This window comes from Anser brachyrhynchus (genome assembly GCF_964034855.1).
Source record: "Anser brachyrhynchus genome assembly, chromosome: 6".
Classification (NCBI taxonomy): Eukaryota; Metazoa; Chordata; class Aves; order Anseriformes; family Anatidae; genus Anser; species Anser brachyrhynchus.
The window spans coordinates 42,225,388-42,241,675 of NC_137700.1; the positions used below are offsets into that span (position 1 = coordinate 42,225,388).

Genomic DNA, 16,288 nt, shown 5'->3' on the forward strand with positions numbered 1-16,288 from the left:
GACCTGTTCTGGAGGTCAGATCCTTCACCAATTTTCAGTTGATTTTTTTTCTTTTTACTTTTATGTCACACTTTCATACTGTTTTGTTTTAGACAGAAAGCAGACGAAGATCCTCAGTGAGCGTGAGGCACCACAGTCCCACGAACTATCCGAAGCCAGAAAGTGATCCAGCTCTAACAATGAGCAATATAGCAAAAAAGATTAACTGTAATTGGGCTGTCCTCTGATTTTTTATGATATTCATATGGCTGCGCTGCATGTTTCATTTTGTTGCTTAAAAATGATGGTTATGGAAATTTTGGTAGTAGAAGCACCCAGCCAGATCCAGCTGGGACCAACCAGAATCACCATCCGTTCAGGAGTTTGTCCTACATGGCACTATGTTTTATACTTCATTTCCTGACTCATTTGCTTAACCAACCAGAGTAACTGGGTGGCAAGAATATAGCTTTTCCATTGGGAAGTAAAATCAAATGGAAATATGATGCTGTAGACATACAGGCACTTGTAAGAAAGGAACTTCTGAGGGATCCTAAACCTCCACTGAAATCTCTTCATCATGTAACGTCCAGTCCTGTCTTTGGCTCACTCGGTAGTAGAAGAGGGTAGTATTTCAGATTAAGAAGGATTACGTTAATCTGCTGATGCTGCAGTTCACATGGGCAGCATGGTGAGCACGTGCTTTGGGAGCCGCACTGACACGCAGCCCTCAGCTGGGCGCCAGAGGGGAGTGGGGTCTGCTCGCGAGAGAAGCTAAAGAAACCCAATTCCCTTCAGGAAGGGAACGCAGTAATGGTTTCAGACACCAGTAAGGGAGGATTGATGCTACCCTCGTACCCGCAGACCATAAGAACAGCAACGTGTCACCAAGTGGTCCAGCACTGGGCTCCTGTCACCTCGCCTGTGGCCATAAGCGGGCCACCTGGTCTTGACGCAACAACTTCCATTACAGACACAGCAGCTTTCATTACAGACACATCCTGGGGCCCCAACCAGTACAGGCCCCTCACTGACCCCTTGCTCTACCACGTCTCCTGGTGCTCTCACACCCCAACACACACGAGGCTCCTCCACACCTGGCTGAGGGTTCCTGCTACAGAGCTCCCCTGGCAGCAGGGAGCAGCTCAATGGCTGTGCCTCAGAGGGGACAGAGGGAAATGGTCTGCCCTGGGGACACACAGAGTTTGTTGTGACCTCCACTGCAAAACCCAGCAGGGTTCTCAGTGCCTAGGGTTTAGATTTATCCAAAAAATGTCAGTCTTGCTCCTCATTCAGCACAAATTTCCTCATTTGAAAACTTGGGGCACCCCCGAATCAAAGGCCTGGCTGGCCTAGGGCCCTATGGCAACACCTGAAACGAGGAGCAGGGGCTCCCTGCAATTCAATGCCTGGACCTCAGAACAAAATCCAGGCCGCTCTGTCAGGTGCCCCAACTTCCCAGAGCAGGTGTGAACGCTACTGGAGTCACTCGAATGGGAACCAAAGCAGAGTACTGGTCCCCACGCTGCGTTGTGGCCTGTGTGTGGCCAGGACATGGCAGCACCTACATCCTGCCATAGGCGGCACAAGGTGCCTGACCCCGCTCTGCTACTGAATTGAGTGGCACTTACGCTTTGTTTTAAAACATGACCAGAAGAGGTGATGATCCTCTTGAATACCTTTACTCAGTTCTTTCCAAGAAAGCCCACCCCACCGTTCTCCTGGTTCAACAGAGACTTGAATAAATGCATGGACAGCAGAGCCCCAGTGTATGTGTCCACATCCTGTGGCCTATTTAGAGCCATCAAATACCTAGCAAAGTGAGTGACAGATTAAAAAGATCATCGAGTGCCTATTAAATGTGATTTCTCATTGGGTATTTAATTCATAAGCTCTGGATACTTTTAGCCAGCTATGGGATGGTTTATGGGTTAAATTAAAGATCTTCCTTTTGCTTCATTAAATCTCACATGTGAAACTCCCCTTGAAATTAAAGTAACAAAACTGTAAGAAGAAACATCTTGATTTTTGGATGTATATTCAGAACAGGAAAACATGATCTGGGCATGCATGTAGATACTAAAGCTGTGCACTGTCGGTGTACACGTGCACAAGTTGTGTTCAAAACAGACTGCTTTTGGTCAGCACTCCATTACCGACCTTCCTTCCTGACCATCATTTCAGATGATTAAAACGAAAAGGAAAGAACACAACAATGAACAATGCCAGCACTCTCCAATACATTGTTTATGATCCTCTTAGGAGGACCATAACTAATGAGCAACATAACATAATACTTGTGCATTAGGTGTAATTTAAACTGTGAGCTCCTGATAAAGTGCCATCCATACCTATGATGCTGTATAAATAACAAAAAGAAATAATGCAATCTATCAAATGCTCAAGGCTGAAAACTCATTTAGTCCTAAATTATTTCAGTTATTATGACCACAGATATTTAAATGTGAGATAAATTCTTATAAAGTCAGTTGTTAATAGACACTATTAACTAAAATTTATATTAGTAATTGTAGATATTATTAACTGTATGAACTGATAAAAAAGAAAAGCCTAATTGGAAAATGGAGATTAACTTCATTACAGAGAACATAACGATATAACACATCTTCTTTGACTTCTCTGAGTAACTAGACCTTTCAGCCAAGTTGTCTGGAATGAATGTGTTCTTCACAGGTCAGAACCCGACCTTGCACCCGCGCTGTACTGCAGAGCATCCCCCAAGGAGCGTGCAGCAGCACCCCCAGAATGAAGATGCACACCTCAGGGACCCACTCCTAGTGCTGTTGGAAGCTGAGAAGGAGGAAGGGAGGCATGGGTGGACACATGGATTGATGGATGATATGATTTTAGGTTGCACGGGAAAGTAAGTCTAAAAAACCCCAAATCTGAATTAAAAAATATGACAGAAAAATGAAATCCCTGCACTACAGTATAGCAAAACAGAATCCACTGAAATACGAAGCATACATGAATTCTAAGATTTATTTTACAAATTTTTGTTAGTACAACTGATTGGCATATATAATTTTTCATGAACATTTATTATGATACAACTTTCTATGAAAACGCGTACAAACAACGTATAACAAACTATGAGAGCTTTATGACTGCTCCCTGCAAAGTGCCATTTGTCACCAAGACTGAAGAGAAATAACTTGAAGAGAGATACAGAGCTTTATCAGGTTGAATAGACAGAGAAAAAAAGTTCTTTATTTTTTTTTCCCCATGTAGAATAAAAATCAGAACATGCATATGATGTTTGTTCCATCAATTTCAAAATTCTCATAAAACCAAACAGTAACACACTGGATAAACTATGGAGCTTTTTATTTCACAATATTTTCTGTCCATTTATAGAGACTCTTGTAAATGTATGTTCTACTTTTAGCAGATTAAAAAGTGATTTCACCAAGGACTGCTTGAAAACTGTTTTCATTGTCCCAGTGTTAAACCCTTTTACTTCCTTTATTTTATGACTATGACTCTACTATTCATGTTTTATATTCTTCCTAGGAGACCACCAAATATGAAATAGGATTAAAGAGCGAGCTTTAGGAAGTATATCTACTCTGTTAAATAGAGATTTTTCCAGGCCGTATGTTAAAGTAACATAACATCTCAGGACTGTATTTAATCATCCAAAGGAAAGAGAGACTGCTTGCACCAAGACATAGGATCTTATTTTTAGCAAATTAGGGAAGTGTCTGCTTTTCAGGGTCGTTACTCATAACAGTGACAATACATTGCTCAGCGCTGGTGCCTATTTGATCTAGAAATAAAAATGAAGAATATGAGATCATTAGAGGTCCTTATGCTCTTTGATTATCAAATACTGAGACAGTTAATTTTTTAGAAGAACTACAAATGGAAATAGTCACCTCTGCTCGTCCGCTCAGGCCTCATCTCTGGGCTTTACCAGCCCAGGTGAACTTGGGAAGGTGGAGCTGGTTTATGCTCTTGGGAATCAGCAAAAACATAAAGCAGCTCTTTAAACCTAATGCTTTCCATCAACCAATGATTATTAGAGGGAAATATATCCTGGACAAATGCTCTGGGAGACTTCTTTCTACCAGTTCAATGCTGCTAGGGAGATCTTATTTTTATTTTATTTTATTTTGGTGGGAAGATACCCTTTATTTCATCAAAAGATGTCACTGGTTGCTGAAGCTTGACCAGCTTGATTGTAATTTGCATGGCGTACTTTAAGACCTAAAATGTGGATCCCTTTGTTTGCAGGTAGAACAAACAGAGAGGAAAAAAAATAGCAGGCACCACTACCTATAGCCTTATTAAGTAAACCAGAACTGAGGTGGCTAACAAAACTGACAATTTTTAAGAACTGCATCCAACTCCATTGGCTGGAACAGCCCTGTGCTGTGCATAATTATTTAGGCTAACTGTGCGCAACAGGAAGGGATGGGCTGACTTACAATACCTACGTGACCCATTTTGCACGTATTCTAAAACGAGATGAATTATTTTCCCTTCAGTGATCCCAAAGGGAGACTAGGCGAAAACCAAGATAAACACCTACCATTGGAACTAGTTTATTTAGATGAGAATATAGGCTCTGGAGTCCACAGCCCATCCTATATGAAATGCTCTATTTTTTGAATCCATTATAACTGATGGAGCACTTTGATAAATACTCTCAGCTTTCTGTACTGCTCGATAGACCACTGTGATACTGTAGCCTGAGCAGTAAGACAGAGCTCTTGCTTCATTTTCATCTATTTATATATTCCAGAGCGCTGTTGTATTTTTTTGTTTGTTTTTTCATATCCCATCTTGCTCATCAAAACCGCTCTGTATTTGCTGCGCCAAATTCAGCACCTCTGCACCTGTGTAATCGTTTACAATGAAGCTAAACACTATAAAGTGTAAACTGGGACCACAACCCCAAACTGGTATACTTTGTGCTCTCTCTGCGGTGCTATAACTGAACACAGAAGGTGATATCGTGGAATAAGGCAATTATTATCCCCCCCACAGCCTGCTGCTTCCTTGATGTGCAATCCCATCTCGTATTTTACTCAGGTTTGCTGTTCACTGCGAAGGCAATCACGAAGCTGACACAGAGCGACTTACATTTATTTTTCATCTCGCCGTACCGCTCTTATAGCAACAAAACTTTCTTCTCCTTCGTGATTCCTAGCAGCCAGTCAGCAGTGCTACGTTTGGTCAGAAAATTCTGCGTGGACCGTGGTCTGTAAGTGACTGCTGCCCTGCCACGAACAACCAGGATGTTTTAATTAGCATTTTCATGCGTGAGCTGTGGGGAAACAGCTTCAAAAGGTGAAAACCTTACATAGGAGGTGATGTTGGGCACCAACTGTAAATCAGAGGAATAATTCTGCTGAATTGGTAAGGCTGTACAGATGTAAACTGAGGATATCTGCGATCAGAATCCAGGTCCAGATGTCTCCTGCCCGATGATGCCTTCGGCTAGAGAAGGCAGCAGTAATTGCCTTCCGAGGAAAGAACATCTGTGTAATTTCTTGAGTCCTCTTTTATGCCGGATGCACCCCCAGTAAGTTAGATGTTGCTGCAATGTAGCACTGGAAAGCTCCTTCCACACCGTCTATTGAAACCCTAATAAAATCCTGTGTGGGATCAGCATTTCACTCTCATGTTTATCAACTACTCCTTAGCACATTCTTCAGCCAATTACGTGTCCTCATAATTGCATTTCTATGCAATCTATTTTGATTCATTTGTCAAACACAGTTTTGTGACACGCTGTGTCAAATGCTTCAGTAAATTCTAGATGCTTTGATATACTTCCCTCCCTTCTTCCTAATTCAGAATTTAGAATTTAATTAAAAAAACTAATCATTTTTGCTTGGCGTGATTTGTTTTTTGCATCCCCATGTATGCAATATTATTTTTTAAAATTAAATACAAGTTTGAACCCTGCATAACCTCATATTTTCTCGGAGGAAGCATGACATTTTAGTCAACAGCATTAGTCCTGGGAGTAAAAATATTTTATATCCTATAAGGCCCCCAATGCTATTTTTACTCTTGTGCTTTCCTGGTGCAATTCTATCACACAGCTCATTTTTGAAGCCAAAGAGCCAAATGACACATCATTACCACATATTTTTTACATAGCTTTAGACTTTTACGCAGCATGGCCCAAATATATATAGATCTACATGGAGTGAGATCAGGATTTCTTTTATCATGACTGAATGTCAGTTTTATTAAGTTAAACATGACTTGTGCTGGTTGCATAAATCTCTCTCAGCAGCAGATCTTTTAACTTTATACATATATACTCATCCCATGGAATTTTCAATTACTGGTAAATGTAGTTTAAGTGTTAGCATGAGAAGAGTTGTCTGGTCTACAGTCTATACAGTCTATATGGGCTGTCTAGTTAAGGAGAAGGATGGGCACCATTAGGAGATGATTTATCCCACCCCGACACATCTGAGATAAATGGGATGAGTGCTTTCTGCAGGTTTCTTCTTTCTGCAGTGTCCACGATATCCTGGTATCCTGGATGATGAGCTTCGGCTAGACTGCAGCTCCTTACAACTACATAAGTTCCACCCCAGATTCTTACCTAGGAAAAATAAAAACTACGACAGCAATAATCTGAAATTCCATTTGAAAGCTAGCAAACCTAAAGACAACATTCACAACCACAGTGCCTTTCTTTGTCCAAAAGTAGCTGCTGAAAATGGAATAATTAGGAAGATGAATTTGGCGTGTCTTGTTATATATGTACAACACATTCATTTTTACAGGACCAAATTTTAACACTTTTTTTTTTCTTTTGCCCTGAAACTTAATCATTAGCAAACTATGTGCCACTGAAGTACTTGATGCATTGTATCTCCAACTTCTGTCTAAATATCTAACAGTAAATACAAACAGCAAGCTTAAAAATCCGAAGAGTGAAAAAATGAATTGCATTCACTAGAAGTGTATCATTGTAAAGCAGAAGAACAGAATCAATATCATGTAGCAATGGAAGCTCTAGTAAATCATTTCAAACATACCAGTTCATATTTACTCATAATTATAATTCACAGGCGCACATTCCTGCAATCAAGAGACAGGGATGCACAGCATGAGAAAACATTTAGCACAGAGCAGACTGCATGAATAATTGCCTGTCAGAGTGGCTTATTAAAGGGAAACTACAATTTTACAAGACAATTCTTGTATCTACTTGTCTAATCTAAAGACAGATAGCTATATAAATACAAAGAGTTCAAGAAAAAAAATATTTCTTGCTCTGAAGTTGAATTAGAAGTTCGTTTTTTGTAGCACTAAAAGAACCATCAAAATGCAACAACTGTTCTCACGCGCGTAACCGCAGACCTTTCTCAATTGCGGAGTTAATCCTTGGCACTGGAAGGTGGCAGAGGTATTCACAGGCAGGGAGATGCAGGGGGTGGCAGTGTGGCTAGGGAAACCATGCTGCCTTACATAGGCAAAGGTATCTGGTGGTGCAACCCTTGAAAAACCTACCGGTAGATGAACTTGGTGTGTTGGTGCAACGAAGGAAGCCTTCTGCAGCAGGTTCCTATAGGAGGACTGCAGTCTTACAAAACTAAATCTCCCTCTAAATGCTCTACCAGCTTTGGCAACCCTCAGCAATCACCTGGGGATGCAATTAGAGCCCTTTGCTTCACGCAGCCTTCCCTGGCTCCGTCGCGTTGGCCATGAGGCTCGGAGAAGCAGCAAGAAGGTGTCCGGGCAGGCAGCCGGCGCGTCCGACGGCGGCTCCGCGGGGGCAGGAAGTTTGGCTTCCTGGAGGGACTAATTCTGCTTTATTTGGCCTCTGATGGGTTGCACTTCCTCGTCTGTGACTGATGGTGAGGTTCTTAGAAAGCAGGGGGGTGACGTTAAAGGGAACAAAAAGAGGGAAGAGGGAAAAAAATGGAGGGGGGGTAAGGAAAATTCCCTTAAAAAAAACAAAAAACAAAACACAACATAAGCAAACCACAAAAAAGTGCCACAAACAAACTTGTGGCCTTTGGTGATAATTCAGCTTCATACATCTATTCCAGCTTTTTTTTTAAAGTGTGCTTCCATGCTTTTTATGCCTTTGATATGAATCAAAGTTACACTTCCTGAAAGTGGAAGGCAGTAATACAGCATTATCAAAGTGCATTAAAAAATAAACAAAAACGTAACATTACAAGCATTATGAACAGCACCTATGGCGTTGTGCAAACTGGTGACGTTCTGACTTGGTTTAATGCTTATGAATGAGAGATGCGAAGTCTGAAAACCGTTGATGGAAGAGCCGGACCAGCCCTAAAGCTCACCAAAATCAATGTGAGTCTTTCAGCGAGCTTGGATCAAGGCCAGGTGGAAAGAGAACAACAGCAGCGGCTTTCAAAATGCTGCACAACAATTTCTTACCCTTTCTTACGAAGACTGCTGCCGAGGCTGAAACTGCAGGGCCTGTGAGCCGTGTCACGCTCTCTGCCTTGATGCTCAGGCTGATGTAGCAGCAGCGAGTCCGATAGTGGCTGTAATTGTGATTTTCCACTGCGAAATACAGAAATACGCAGGCTCATTTTATACACAGTAATTCATGATAAAAATCATCAGATGGAAACAGCTCACTGTCATCGAAAGAAAGCTTTGCTCCTTTCCAAATAATACACCTGATAGTGCTTCACTTGAAAAAAAAAACTAATAACTTTTTTTTATAACTATCTGAACTAACTGTTCTCCCCTCAAACATTCAGGCTCCAGGAATATATGGTTTAGCTTAGAAAAAAAAATTAATATCAGTTCTGAATATTACAAATCTGATAGTTTCCAGAAAAGGCTGTAAACAAATTATTGGGACTTTCTGTTCCAGGAAATACATTAAAAACAATCAAAGTAAAAAATTAAGTTGGCCAGCGAGAAAACTGTCTAGACAATGCTTCCATTATAAGATTTAACAATCCCCTGCAAATGCTGCTTAAAAATAAAATTGGATTCCTGTCCAGAATATTAATACTTTCATTGCAGTTTATGGCAATATATGTGTTTTATAGATACACCTACATATTCATATACAGACGGTCAGATGGAGAACATTCAGAACGGACCGGGTAATGGTTCCTTTTGTCAGTGTTTCTCTCTCCCAAATGAGCAAACCATCGTTTGTCAGGCGGAGGCTTGTGACGAGGAGGAGGATTTCCTTAATTTCAGACCAGGACTTTCTGCGCTGCCTTCCCCACCGCTGTCTGTCCACGTCTGTGTGCAGCTGCTCGGGGTGACACCACCGACCGGTGATTACGGAGCGAGGAGCAGAGCTCGCCACTCGCCGTTTCCAGACACCTCATAAATAGTTTGCCAGCTGAAGTTTCGGCGTAGCCAGAGCAAGCTCCTGAATACAGAAGCCAGCCTCACCGTACTTGACTCACCTAAGTGCGGTGTCCTCACAAAAATAGAAAAGTGACATTTTCCCAGCATGACAGGAGAGAATTTTGAGTTGTTTTTCTAACTTAGGCAAAAGGAAGGCACTCAGAGTTATATCTGCTCTCTCTTTTTTTTTTTTCCTAGGAGTAGCGAAGCTACCGTTCGATGTGCCATAGCAGCACAGCCACAAAACAGCCCCGTGCTCGGCGTGGGGAGCTGGAGGTGCCTCCCACTGGGGACCCATACGGAGCACAGGTTGCACAAGTCGCCACTCTCCCAGGATCCCGGATCCTACACGACTGGAAAAAAAAAATGTTGCTGGTTTCAGAGGGAATATTTACGACTGAAAAAAGTTCAGCATTGTCGTGCTGAACCTGGTCGCAAACTGTTTTCTGTTTCTCAGCTAGCATTCGGTGTTAGAAGTCGAAAGGATGCTATAGCAGAATTCCTAAAAATATGTGCGGTAATATAGGCAGGGAAAATTCAAAGTTAAAAGAGTGTGAGCTACTAACTGTGGGGGGTATATTTGGAAAGAGAAACTTAAAAAAAGCTTCACTTCTAAACTTTCTGACTGAGCTAAAATAAGCAAAAACTTGGAAGAAAAGGCTAACATTTACAGACGACCAAAAGCAAGCGGTTGATTTCTTTGCTTGCTGTACGGTCCCAGGTCAATAAACAATACTTCATTTTGAAGAAGCTGTTTTGAGCTACTTTAATCAATGTAATCAGTCGTGAGGCACAAGGTTCAACACGGATGCTTTTTTTTTTGAATGCACCTGGGCCTGGCACTAACACAGCTGGGAAGAGGGGGTCCCCAGCCCATCACCCCCTTTGCAAGGGGTCGGGCTGCAGGACTCAAGCCAAAGCAAGGCAAAGCAGCAAACACTGGGCTCAAATGGATATATGATAAAAAGTTAATAGGAAGCTTTCATTTTATATATATATATATATATATATATATTTTCTTTCAACATTAACACTTTTTTACACGTGCAGGACATGTCTATGAATCCTGCCCAGGAGCAGGCGTTTTTCTGCAAAATCATTTTCATTATTGCTCCAAATAGTTGGTATTTCAGTAACCAGTTTCTCAACCCTTATAACAGGTGGGAGTACATCAGGTCCTTACATTGTCATTTCTCATTGTCATCTCATATCGTTCATCAAAAGGCAAGAGGGAACGTTGCCTGCAGACCGAGGAAATTATGAAATCTAACCCTGCCCTGGCTAATGTGCCACTTTTGGCCTTTGGAAAAACACATAATCAAGAGGTGTGACAGAAGTGGTCTGGTATTTTGAGGTTCTCAATTTTTGAATGCTTGTCACATTTTAAAAAGCTGGCCTTAGCTTAGCTGCCTCTCCACTGCAAATGGAGATAAGGACACCTTTCTGTCTCACAAGAAAGAGTTAATATTTGTTCAGTGCTTTCTAAATGTTAGGTACTGCATAAGTGCTTTCTGAGCAGGAATAATGTATGTTTTCATCTCAAGCTGTACTCCTCTATCTGATCATTATCTACCTCATAATAAAAATGAGTTTACCAGAATACAGTTACCAGAAAATATCTTTCTCATTATTTTTTGGAAAACTGTTCTTAATTGTTTTGAACACAATGCGTTAGATTGTAAACCTACACCTGCTGGAATTTATAAAGTAAGGCAGTCGGTCTCTGGGAAGGATTCTTCCCTCAGCTGTTACATAAAGCAGGTTGCTTTGCCTCTTACCTATGAATTTGCTTAAAAGCACGTAAATGGAGTTCATAACCTCATTTAGATTATAAATATCAAATATATGAAAAAAGTACCACTAAATACTAAACAGAAACAAACAAAACAAAACAAAGAAAACCAGCCAACCAACCAAGCAACAACCCAACACATAAAACCTTACACTGTTAGTTATTCAAAGTTATTGCACAGAGGATCGGGTTGCCACTAAACAACAGTGAACTCTATTTTAGCTTATATTTTGCAGTCATTTGTACTACTCTTTCCTTTAGCCGCAAAATTTGCCATGATATTCCTGAGCACTTACTTTTGAGCACGAGGACACTGCTATTAAGTAAGGATTAAAGTCCAGCTCCTATAAGGAACCAATGCAACATATCACTAGTGTAGTTGCTCCATATTTCAGTCGGGAATACAAAAATTAAAGCCAGATTAGGAGGAATTTTGGGCAGCGATGAAGTCGGATAAACCTGAAATTGCTAACATTATTTCCAAGGCTCCCATGGTCCCGTGGGAGCAAACGTTTCTCCTCATCAGCGTGGCCGTACCATAACCACGCGGCTTCAGCTCCTCTTGCTCCCAACACCAGCCGCAAGCACTGGGAATTCAGAGGCTGCGTGCCCTTCTGACACCCTGCCGAGAAAGTTCGCATTGGCAAGGCAACCATCCTGCCCAAAGGTAGCTAACTCGCCAGCATCCAAAATCCACACTGTCAATCAAATGCGGGCTACCTAAGATGATGCCCGCTATCCTTTTTGCAGAAGAAGATGTACTGCAAATGTAAATGGTATTTGTGCTGAGCGCACAGGGATAGAAGAGACTGACCCATCATAAAGTCTCATCTTGCTTTTTCTCTGAAGAATGTAAAATCTTACTCTCTGGTATGACCAGAAAACAGATTTTCCCCTTGAGTAGAAATGAAGCCACTTATATTTATTGTAGCACTGTAAAACTCATCTGATTTTTTTGTATTCTGGAGCACAAGATGAATTACCAGGGTATAAACTAAGCTGTATCTATGCTAATGATAGCCTTCCTAAAATACATCACTTTGGAAACCCTTGTGTAGTTATAAAGAGTAACTAGGAGATGTTCACACATTTGCATTTAAGCATCAAACCCACTGAAGATGTTTTGTTCATTCTATCTGTTTCAGTATAATACAGTAAGAACAGTCTACATTATTCTGGATGGAGAATAATTTATGAAACAGTCACTTTCAGCCTCATTTTTTAGGCTAAAACATGGACAGATTAATCAAAAATCTTAATAAATGAACACCTCTATCTCTCTTCTGAACTTAAAAATAATTAATCTGTCTTTATATTCCTAATGGTTGCATAGCCTGTAAAAATAAAAATTAAAATGCAAGAAGGAAGCAAATGCTGATCAAAAATCAGCAATATGGATGGAGAGGTGCTCTCTTTAACCCATCGGAAAGGTACTAAACCGCTGTGATGAATGCACTGCATGCCACAGGAGCTACATACCACTATATCAATTCAAATAGTGCCTTTGCATACTTCTGTTGGAAACTGGAAGTCCGGCATCTCTTGAATACTTCTGTTGGAAATTGGAAGTCCAGCATCTGGCATGCCAGTTATCACAAGTGTCATTCTGCTAGAAGAAAAGCTTAAAACAGACCCATATATAGTCAAAGTGATTCCATAAAAATAAAAGGGGAAGATTACTGGGCATGCTTATAAACCAGATGCGCGAAGCCCAGAAGAGCACAAAACTTCCCTCTAGCTATTGTCAGGTTTCAGTCTAGGTTTATAAATGCCACACCTTGTCGGGCTGAAGCCAACGAGCAGGTCAAAGGCAATTCAGTTTTGACTTCTTAATTCTCCCTGAAAAATGTCCATGCTCACCTGGAAGAGATCCCCAAGGTAATCATACATCTATCAGGTATATGTAAGACCAAGGCTAAAAGGCTGAAGCCGTTTTTGTAGCACAAACTCATAAACTAAATTTTATTTCCATTCTGATCAAGAGCAATACGCTGTAACAAAACAGTACTTTTAAAAAGTGCCTTTCCATCAGGTATAAAAAAACTCTTTGTGTATATCCAAACAAGGAACGTAGGTAGCCATTCATCACAGAAATGATCCTGACATAGAGGTCATTCACCCCAAATGCAAATTGTATAGAAAAATGTACATGACGAGCATCCCAAGTGGAAACAAAACATTTCCAGCAGAATATCATTTAAGAGAAATAGAAAAACAAAACAGTTATTTATTATACAATGTTATAAATCCTCCGCGTCATCTCCTGGGAGGAATATTTCCAAAAGGAATTTGCATTGTATGTGTAGCATAACTACTTACATATTTTGACTGAAAATGTTGAATTTACCTATATAGCTTGACAATGAAAAAATATATATATTACAAAAAAGAGCGATGCTTAACTGAGATGGAACAAACATTCCTCTTGTGTAGTCATATGCAGTAAGTATGAAATACAACTTGATTGCATCTGTACATTAAAGAGTCTCTCTCATTTATTGCAAATATATTTCATGCAGGATGACTGCTCTCTTTCCATTCATCCTTTTCCAAAGATACTCCTAATCTCTCTGACATGAATTTCAAGTATCATTTGTGGCCAAATGCTGCATTTGGATTTCTTGGAGTTAATGTTATGAAAAAGAATGTTTCTTTGCTCCAGGAGAAGTGCCTCCAATTCCATGGGATGCATTAAAAAAAAATAAGGTGAGAATCCAAAGAGCTGACATAATGATGTGATAAAGCTTTCAGATTTTAAAGAAAGAAGCATTTTTCAGTTTCCTCTTTGCAAATGAAAAACATACATGCCCAGTGTGAAGAAACATATTATGCTCAAGTATGTAAAATATGTCAGCTAGAACACTTTACAGTTTAATGAAAAATATTTTTCATAAGGGTACTTTATATTATGTTTGCTGGAGAAAAATAAAAATCTTTTACTTTCCCAATATTATAGTCCTATCCCATGATTTTTTTTTTTCCCTAGCTGTAAAAACAAGCATTGGGATATTTATGCATTGTGAACTAGGAGGAATATTTTTTACTGGCTATCAAAATTTTGATGGCATTTGTAACAAGTTTTCATTATAATGAAAATGTGGAACATAATAAAATGAATATAGAACCTCATTCAGTATCAGTGGGGCTTTATGTTGGTCTTGGGATTACTCATGTTGTTTGTGTTACAGATGATGACCAGACAACAGGACAACCCCCTTTTTTCACTGACATCAAAATAACTTTTGCTATTGCAATACAGAACTGGAATTTCATATGTAGAAGCTGTAAATAATTTTTTTTTGATTTTCATTCTCTTGAAAATGGTACTTCCCACCTTAGGAACATAAACATAGGTATACATAATTCCCACGTCATGCATATATACACATCCACTTAAACAAAGTGGTGCCAACCTATATAAGAATTCAGTTTAACCATTTGTTAACACCAGAAGAAAGGCTGTCAGCAGTACATTTCTCATGAGGGGACACATGTTCTTTCAGCATCCTTCAACACGGAAAAAAGCAAACCAGATTAAATTTTAGATTTGAATATTGGGGCTCTGGAAGAACAGCACATAGCAACAGCTCACTTTATGAGCTAATTAAATGTATCTCCAGGTTAAAATGAACATCACAGTGCTGCCTGGTATCACATAGTCACATGCCGTATCTGCAAAGCTACCATGGTGTTCCTAGAAGTGATTCCTCGTTATCAGTAACCTAAATGAAAGTAAAAGTAAATCAGGTTCCCTATAACAGATTATTGAAGTAGTAGTCTTAAAGATCTCTAAACCATCTACTGCCTGAGCTGCCTCTTTGCCAGTTTTGCAGCAGGTATTTTCTTCGTAGCACCACAGAAAATAATGTGTCGGTCCTCTAGAATCATAGAGGCATTTGTGTTGGAGAAGACCCTTAAGATCACCAAGTCCAACCACCACCTAACTCTACAAGTCCACCGCTAAGCCAGGTCCCTAAGCACCATCACCACATGTCTCTTCGACACCTCCAGGGCTGGGGAGGTGCCACCACATCCCTGTGCAGCCCGTCCCAATGCCCAGCCTCCCTTTCCATGAAGAAATTCTTCCTCATATCCAATCTAAATCTCCCCTGGCGCAACTTGAGGCCGTACAGAACTGCAAAGTACTCATGACTAGAAATAAATACTATTGCTGCACATCTTTTCTGTTTCACTCATTCTTTTTCTTGCACAGAGGAACAAAGATGACTGTAAGAACAGAACAAGTATGCCCATTATTTCAGTTAATTCACTTTGATTTATCTTATAAAAAATAAACCTGTTAAATCAAAGAGCTCACTTGTAACTTGTCTTTGGTAAGAGTCTAATCATTTACCCATTAATTCAGGATAAGGATGATAAGCCAAGAAGCTGACTCTGAAAACCCTTTGATCTTCTCTCTCCAGGGCATAATGCATGAAGGTACTGGGTCTATCACCACGGCCTTTGAGTTCAGCGGGACAGGAGCAATGAAATCCTGGTTAGTTTGAATGTGTAGGTGGTGGCATGGGAAACAAATCGCGAGGATGGGAAAAGGGGAGGTTCGTGGAAAGAGGAACCTTCAGAAGTTTGAGCTGAATACTCAATCTCAAAGCCTGGGATATTGAAACTGACCCTCTGCATTCCCGGTGATGTAAGGCAGTATGTGCAGAAAAAGATGTGCAGCCCCGATCTTCAAAGAGATACCATTTACTTTCTTAAATGTGCGGTAGGAGCCTTCTCCTTCAGTGAGAGGAGCCTTCTCCTTCTCCCTTCACAGGGACTGGGATCTAGAAGATCTTTTCCATTCTTCATTCTTTTGTAATCAAATTATTCCATGCTAATTAGCCAGGAGAGGCTGGGTTTAGACCAGTTTTTTGATCTAGGTTTAGAAGTCAGGAAGTTTTTGACCATTGCCGATGAGGATTTACTCAGGAACGGTGCTCTCCTAAAAACAGCAATACCCAAACACGGAACCCTGCAGGTCTGAAACGAGTGGAAACCTTGCTTTAGGGCTGATCCTCTGGGAAGAACCAAGCATTTGATGGTTGGACCAGATGATCTTGAAGGTCTTTTCCAACCTTAATGATTCTATGACAAACCCTGGAGGGCCCCGGGGCCAGAAAACAGAGCAGAAGCTAAGGAGTACCCATCAAATCGGTGACTTTTTGG

The 16,288-nt window shown here is 40.5% G+C and overlaps 1 long non-coding RNA gene across 1 annotated transcript; it reads right to left on the bottom strand.

Moving 5' to 3' along the window:
* Positions 1–4,262: 4,262 nt before the first annotated feature.
* Positions 4,263–11,409, bottom strand: LOC308196904. Its single transcript, XR_013952496.1, has 3 exons — positions 9,025–11,409; positions 8,386–8,514; positions 4,263–7,921 (listed from the first exon to the last, which is right to left on the bottom strand). It is a non-coding gene; the product is annotated as an uncharacterized lncRNA (long non-coding RNA).
* Positions 11,410–16,288: the final 4,879 nt, after the last annotated feature.